Source organism: Juglans microcarpa x Juglans regia, chromosome 3S (assembly GCF_004785595.1).
Source record: "Juglans microcarpa x Juglans regia isolate MS1-56 chromosome 3S, Jm3101_v1.0, whole genome shotgun sequence".
Taxonomy (NCBI): Eukaryota; Viridiplantae; Streptophyta; class Magnoliopsida; order Fagales; family Juglandaceae; genus Juglans; species Juglans microcarpa x Juglans regia.
Genome location: NC_054599.1, coordinates 21,477,700 through 21,484,016, shown reverse-complemented (window position 1 = coordinate 21,484,016; position 6,317 = coordinate 21,477,700). Strand labels below are relative to the sequence as shown.

Sequence of the window (6,317 nt, the reverse complement as noted above, 5' to 3'; positions counted from 1 at the left end):
TGATTAATGATTTTTTTAAAGGAATATAAGGGTAGAAAATAATGTGAAAATGAGAATGGAACTTGCGCCTGTTCTGGAATTACTAGGATTAAAATGCCAGTCGTCCTAAAGTTCATGTTCTCTTTTTGTTTTCCAAATTTTCTCGTCGGTGAAGTGTCTCGACATTTTTTCTTCCTTGGATCAGTTTTCAAGTTTGCATTCAAAGGATACGACGTCATTATCATGCCTCTTCATTCTCTAATTTATTTTGATATTAACATGATTCAATGCACTTACCCAAAATGACATGATTCAACAAAGTCTCAACAACCAAACCCCATGAGTAAACTCACCCTCACTTACCCTTTAATAACTCACTAATCCCATTCACTAAACATGACTACAAACTTACAACTCTTTCACCCTCGTTATAAGCACAGTTCAATCCTTTCTTGTCCATCCACGTATTTAGTATGGGAACTTGCGTGCAAAACTTGGCACATTATAACGAAGAACATATTTTCAGAAGCCGATATCCAGTTGTTCTAGTGCCTGATGACATTACATTGCCACAATTTGCGCTCCAAGATGCTAAAGTATATGCTGACAAAGTGGCATTCGTGGATGCTATGACTGGAAAAGAAGTCACTTACAGTGATGTGGTTAGAGACATGAGGAGGTTCGCCAAGGCCTTGAGCTCTCTTGGCCTTTCAAAAGGGCATGTGGTGATTATTGTTCTTCCAAATGTTTCAGAGTATGCCATTGTTGCTCTGGGACTCATGGTTGCTAGGGGTGTGTTTTCAGGTGCAAACCTCACTGCACATGCATCAGAAATTAAGAAACAAGTGGAGACTGCTGAGGCCAAGCTAGTTGTCACAAATGGTCCAAACTACGAAAAAGTAGCGATCTTGGATAGAAAATTTGTTAGAGTTTCGGTCAAGAATTCTAAAGCTTATAGTATCATAAAGATACATACATAAAATGAGTCTAATTATGTTTATTGAATATTTAATATTGCGTAATAAATTTACTTGTAACAATAAATATTGTGAAAATCACTTTATGTACCTATTTCTTTCTCTCACTCTATACCCTAGAGTTTGATCGGGAAATTTAAATCAACCATATGTATCTAAGCATATATTAATATTTTGTTGAAAACCACAAGTTAAAGGTTTGGGAATACCAATAATCATACAGGGTGAAGAACTCATCGACGGTGTCATGAATTGGAGCAAATTGCTTGAAGTAGCTGACCGAGCAAGCACCAATATTACTAAAGAGGATGTGCACCAAACTGATCTATGTGTCCTCCCCTTCTTATCAGGCACCACAAGTTTGTCAAAGGGTGTCATGTTAGCTCATCAAAATCTGGTTGCCAATATGTGCTCAACACTCTTTAGTGTGGACCCAGATATGGTGGGCTAGGTCACTACACTTGGCTTGATTTCGTTCTTCCATATTTATGGGATCATTGATATCTGTTGTGCCACCCTTAGAAACAAGGGAAAAGTGGTGGTGACGAGAAGATTTGAACTCCGAACATTTATAAATGCTTTGATTACTCAGGAGGTCACATTTAGGGGTGGGCAATGGGGGCCCACCCCCGCTACCCCGCCCCCGTTCGCCCTTGCGGGGGCAGGGGGAGGGTTGACCCCAGCGGGGCCCCGCCCCCCACTCCGCACCCCTCATATTTTAATATAAAAAAAATTATAATTTTTATTATTTATATAAGTATATTGTATATAGATATATACAATTTGTTAAAAACTTGAAGTTGAATTCAAGTTAATGGATTGTTTTGGCCTCCTAGGCCAACCAATATATAGGAAGTCAAAACAATCTAAAATACAACTCTAACGAGTTTATATTTTTTTGCATGTATAAATTTCAATTTATGATTTAAATTTTATTATAATTTTGGTTTTAAAAAAAAATTTAGACCCAAATTTTTTTTTTCTAGCACCAGAGCTTCTTACGGCTTTCGAAAACAAGTTCCCAAGTGTACATGTTTAAGAGGTGAGCAAGATATCTCATTTCACCATGTTGCTAATGTTGGAAGATCTAGACCAAGACCCTAGTGAATGTTTTGGGTCTTTGATATGTGCATGTGTTAAATTGTTTTCTTTTTATTTACTGATAGGCATATGGACCGATGGAGCACAACTGCATCACTCTCACCCTTGTGAATCCTGAAACTGGCTCTTGGCTTGCAAAGACGAACTCGGTTGGTTACATCCAATTTGGAGGTCAAGTTCATTGATCCTCAAATCGGTCGATCCATACCCAAGAATACACATGACGAAATTTGTGTCAGAAGCCAATGTGTAATGCAAGGTAAAGAAAATGAAGATCACAACATTGTACTGCTGTCATTATTCGTCCAATTCCCCAACACAAAAGTCCAAAATCTTGTTTCCAAGTGATATATTTTGTGTGTAAGCTCAACCTCCATCGTTATGATGACCTTACTTAGATACTAATTGCAATATAGCTCCTCGTCTCTTTAGGATATTATAACAATAATGAGGAGACTGCATGAACCATTGATGATGACAAATGGTAGCTTCACACTGGTGACATTGGATTCATAGATGATGAAGAAGATGTTTTCATTGTGGATCGCATTAAGGAGTTAATCAAGTACACAGGTTTTCAAGTAAGTCCTTGCGATACTAAAAAACGAAGTAGCCATTCATGAATTGAAATCATTATAAAAAGTATGATTTTTTTCTTTAAAAATAATGTGAGATGTTATTCACCACCTTTTTATATTCGATTAGGGTATTAAAACAATGATAAAATGGGAAAATTCACTAATACTAAAAGTTTAAGGTCCCGTTTGGATAGTGAGATGAGATAAAATAGTTTTAGATGAAAATTGAATAAAATATTGCTAGAATATTATTTTTTAATATTATTATTGTTTTAAAATTTACAAATATTGAATTATTTATTATATTTTGTGTGAAAACTTGAAAAAGTTATAATGATGAGATGAGATGAAACCATTTTTGTATCCAAATGGGACCTAAATGAATAGTCAAACTAATTCATATATCGTGGACATAATTTCCTTCTTTTTCATCAACACTAAAAAAAACTATTATAATACTTTATCATGGCAAAAAAGAATTTTTTGAACATCTATAGGTGGCTCCTATTAAACTTGAGGCTATTATTCTCGCTCATCCCTCGATTGAAGACGCAACTGTAGTGCCGTGAGCATCATCGTCATCTTTATCAATGTTGCTTTTGCTAGCTAGTTGAATCTATTTTAAGAACTTGGAGACTGGAAAAATCAATAATGTCTCTAACATTTATGGGGCTTTGGAATTACAGAATGCCTGATGAAGAGGCAGAGAAAATCCCAACTGTAAGCATTGTGATGACCTCTGGTGCAACAGAAAGTGCAGAAGATGTTATAGATTATGTTGCCTCAAATGTTGCACATTACAAGAAAGTGAGGATGGTGCAATTTGTGGACACAATCCCAAAATCACCTTCCGGAAAAATAATGAGTAGCTCATTAGAGATAAGATGATAGATGATCATTTGCGAGCAAAACTCCACACACTACAAGAAAAAGGTATTTTTGCATCGTTTTGAGTTTGACGAAAATGAAATCACTGCGAAAAGCCTTTAATTTCAACGATTTTGATGACGCTGCAGACTTTTAACTTCAAGTTTCGAAATTGGTCTTTTGCAGTATTTTTTCACTTTTGCGATGGAAAAATTTGCTACAATATTAAAAAACTTGTTGCGATGGAAGTGGTCCGATGAAATTGCGAACCTGGCCTTTTGCAACAATTTTTTAATTTTTTAGCGACGAAAAAACTCGTTGCAATATTGAAAAACTTGTGAACTTCTACTCGGGCGCCAAAACGCATGAAAATATCCCCCTAAAAACCCTAATCCCTCTCTCTCTCTCATTTCCTCTTTCTCCCCCCTAACCCCCCAACCACCTAGCTAGCTTGCACTGTCACTGTCAAAAGAAATTACAAGTCGTTTGAACCTAAAGTTAGAAAAGGGATAAATTGTATTTATTCGAGTTTGCTTATTTCTATTACTCTGATTCTTTTTTGTAAATAATTCTTATTCTTTTATTTAGTTAGCTGCTACTTTTAGTATAGAAACAATTAGTTTGTTAAACAGGTGTATATGTAGGACAGACTGTACAGTGCTCAATACACAGAGAATATTCAGAAAACTCTTCCTTCATCCTTCGTGCAATTGCTCTCTGCATTCCTTCTTCTTTTTCTTTGAACTCTTACATGGCATCAGAGCTCTGAGAGCAATATTCATAGAGGATTTTGAAGGTTCCGATAACTCCTCAAACAATTCCTCTGTCCATTCAGGCAAAAAATCAAACACCCCTCGTGCCACATATATGGTCAAATAATCGAACCTCACCGACCCCAGCAACCCCTTTCGCCTGGATACTGGCGGACAACCCTGCCATTATTCTGGTCACTGACTTGCTCACCAGCGACAATTATGCCACTTGGTCCCGTTCGATGAGAAGAGCCCTCCGGCCAAAAACAAGTTGGGCTTCATCACCCGTTCAATCCCTCAACCCACCAACCCAGACGACCCTCTTCTTGACTTCTGGGAGCGCTGCAACGATACGGTTGTCTCATGGCTTCACAACTCTATCAGCTCATCCATCAAATCCAGCGTTGCCTTCATTGACAATGCCCACGCCATTTGGCTCGATCTCCAGGATCGGTTCTCCCACCAGAATATACCTCGCATCTACCAGCTCATAAAGACCCTCGCCAGCCTCCTTCAAGAATCTGACACTGTAAGTGTGTACTATGGCAACCTTAAAACTCTTTGGGATGAATTGCTCATTTACGATCTCATTCCCATTTGTGCTGGTGGTTCAATGAAAACCCTCTCAGACCGTTACCAACGTGATTGTGTGTTTCAATTTTTGATGGGTTTAAACGCTACCTATTCCTCTGTTCGAGACCAAATCATGCTCCTAGATCCTCTCTCTCCCATCATAAAAGTTTTTTCCCTCATTTAACAGCAAGAACGCCACCATTAACTAATCCCTAATTCTAGCCCATCTGACTCAATGACTTTTGCCATTTGAAAACCTTTTCAATACTCTACCAGAAACTCACCCCAACCCAAATTCAAGAAAGAACAAGCCCATTACTCTCATTGGAAAATCACAGGATATTCCTTTGAAAACTGTTTCAAGGCTGGTAATGCTGAGACACCCATTTGTCCTCATTGTCACATGTCTGGACACACCATAGAGAAATGTTACAAGCTCCATGGCTACCCCCTGGACACAAACTTTTTAATAAGTCTTAGGGATCTAATGCTCTTGCTGCTCAAATTGCTCCTGACCTTGAGGACATCAGTGATGATCGAGTAGGTCTTACTAAGTCTCAGTACCAACAATTAATGGCTTTACTTCAACCAAGGGAGTCTTCCACCACAATTCAGCCCTCTGCTAACTAGATCCAGTCCAACATTCCCCCTACTTCAACTGCTCACATATCTGGTATCCCTCTTTGTTTATCCACATGCACACACAATTTCTTTTTCTCTGAAAATGTCCCTTGGATAATTGATACTGGTGCAACTAACTATATGGTCTGTTGCACCACCTTCTTCACTACCATTATTGCCAATGTATCTCACTCTGCTAAATTAACAAATAGCACAAATGTACCTATTATACACATTGACACAGTCCACTTAACACCCTCCATTTGTCTCACAGAAGTCTTGTGTGTTCCATCTTTCAATTTTAATTTAATTTTAGCCAAAAAGTTGGCTACCAATCTAATTCAGGACCTTTTATCTTGGACAACGATTGTGAAGGGTAAAGTGAAGAATGACCTATATCACCTGCTTAACACTACTGTCTCTCCCTCTACACTGGTCACCACACTTTCACACTTATCAAATGTCAAGAACTTTGCTACAACTTCTGTTTTACATACTAAAAATGTTACTGACCTATAGCATTGTCGCCTAGGTCACCTTTCCTTTCCTGTTTTAAATTTGATTTCAAATCCCATTGTAAAGCAAAACATTTCTACTTCTAATACAAAGCCTTGTTACATCTGTCCATTGGCCAAATTTCATAGACTTCACTTTCCTCATAGCACACATAAAACATCAAGACCCTTTGAAATTGTGCATTGTGATTTCTGGGGACCTTGTTCAGTCCCTACTTATGATGGTTCAAAGTATTTCCTGACATTAGTTGATGACTTCACTCAAAGTACCTAGCTATATCTCCTTCATACTAAAGCAGAAACCAGAAACAACATTGAATCCTTTGCCAATATGGTTGAAACTCAATTTAACCT

General features: G+C 37.8%; 1 pseudogene; it reads left to right on the top strand.

The window, feature by feature from the left end:
* Positions 1 to 452: 452 nt before the first annotated feature.
* On the top strand, positions 453 to 3,523 carry LOC121258790 (annotated as a pseudogene).
* The last annotated feature ends 2,794 nt before the right edge of the window (positions 3,524 to 6,317 follow it).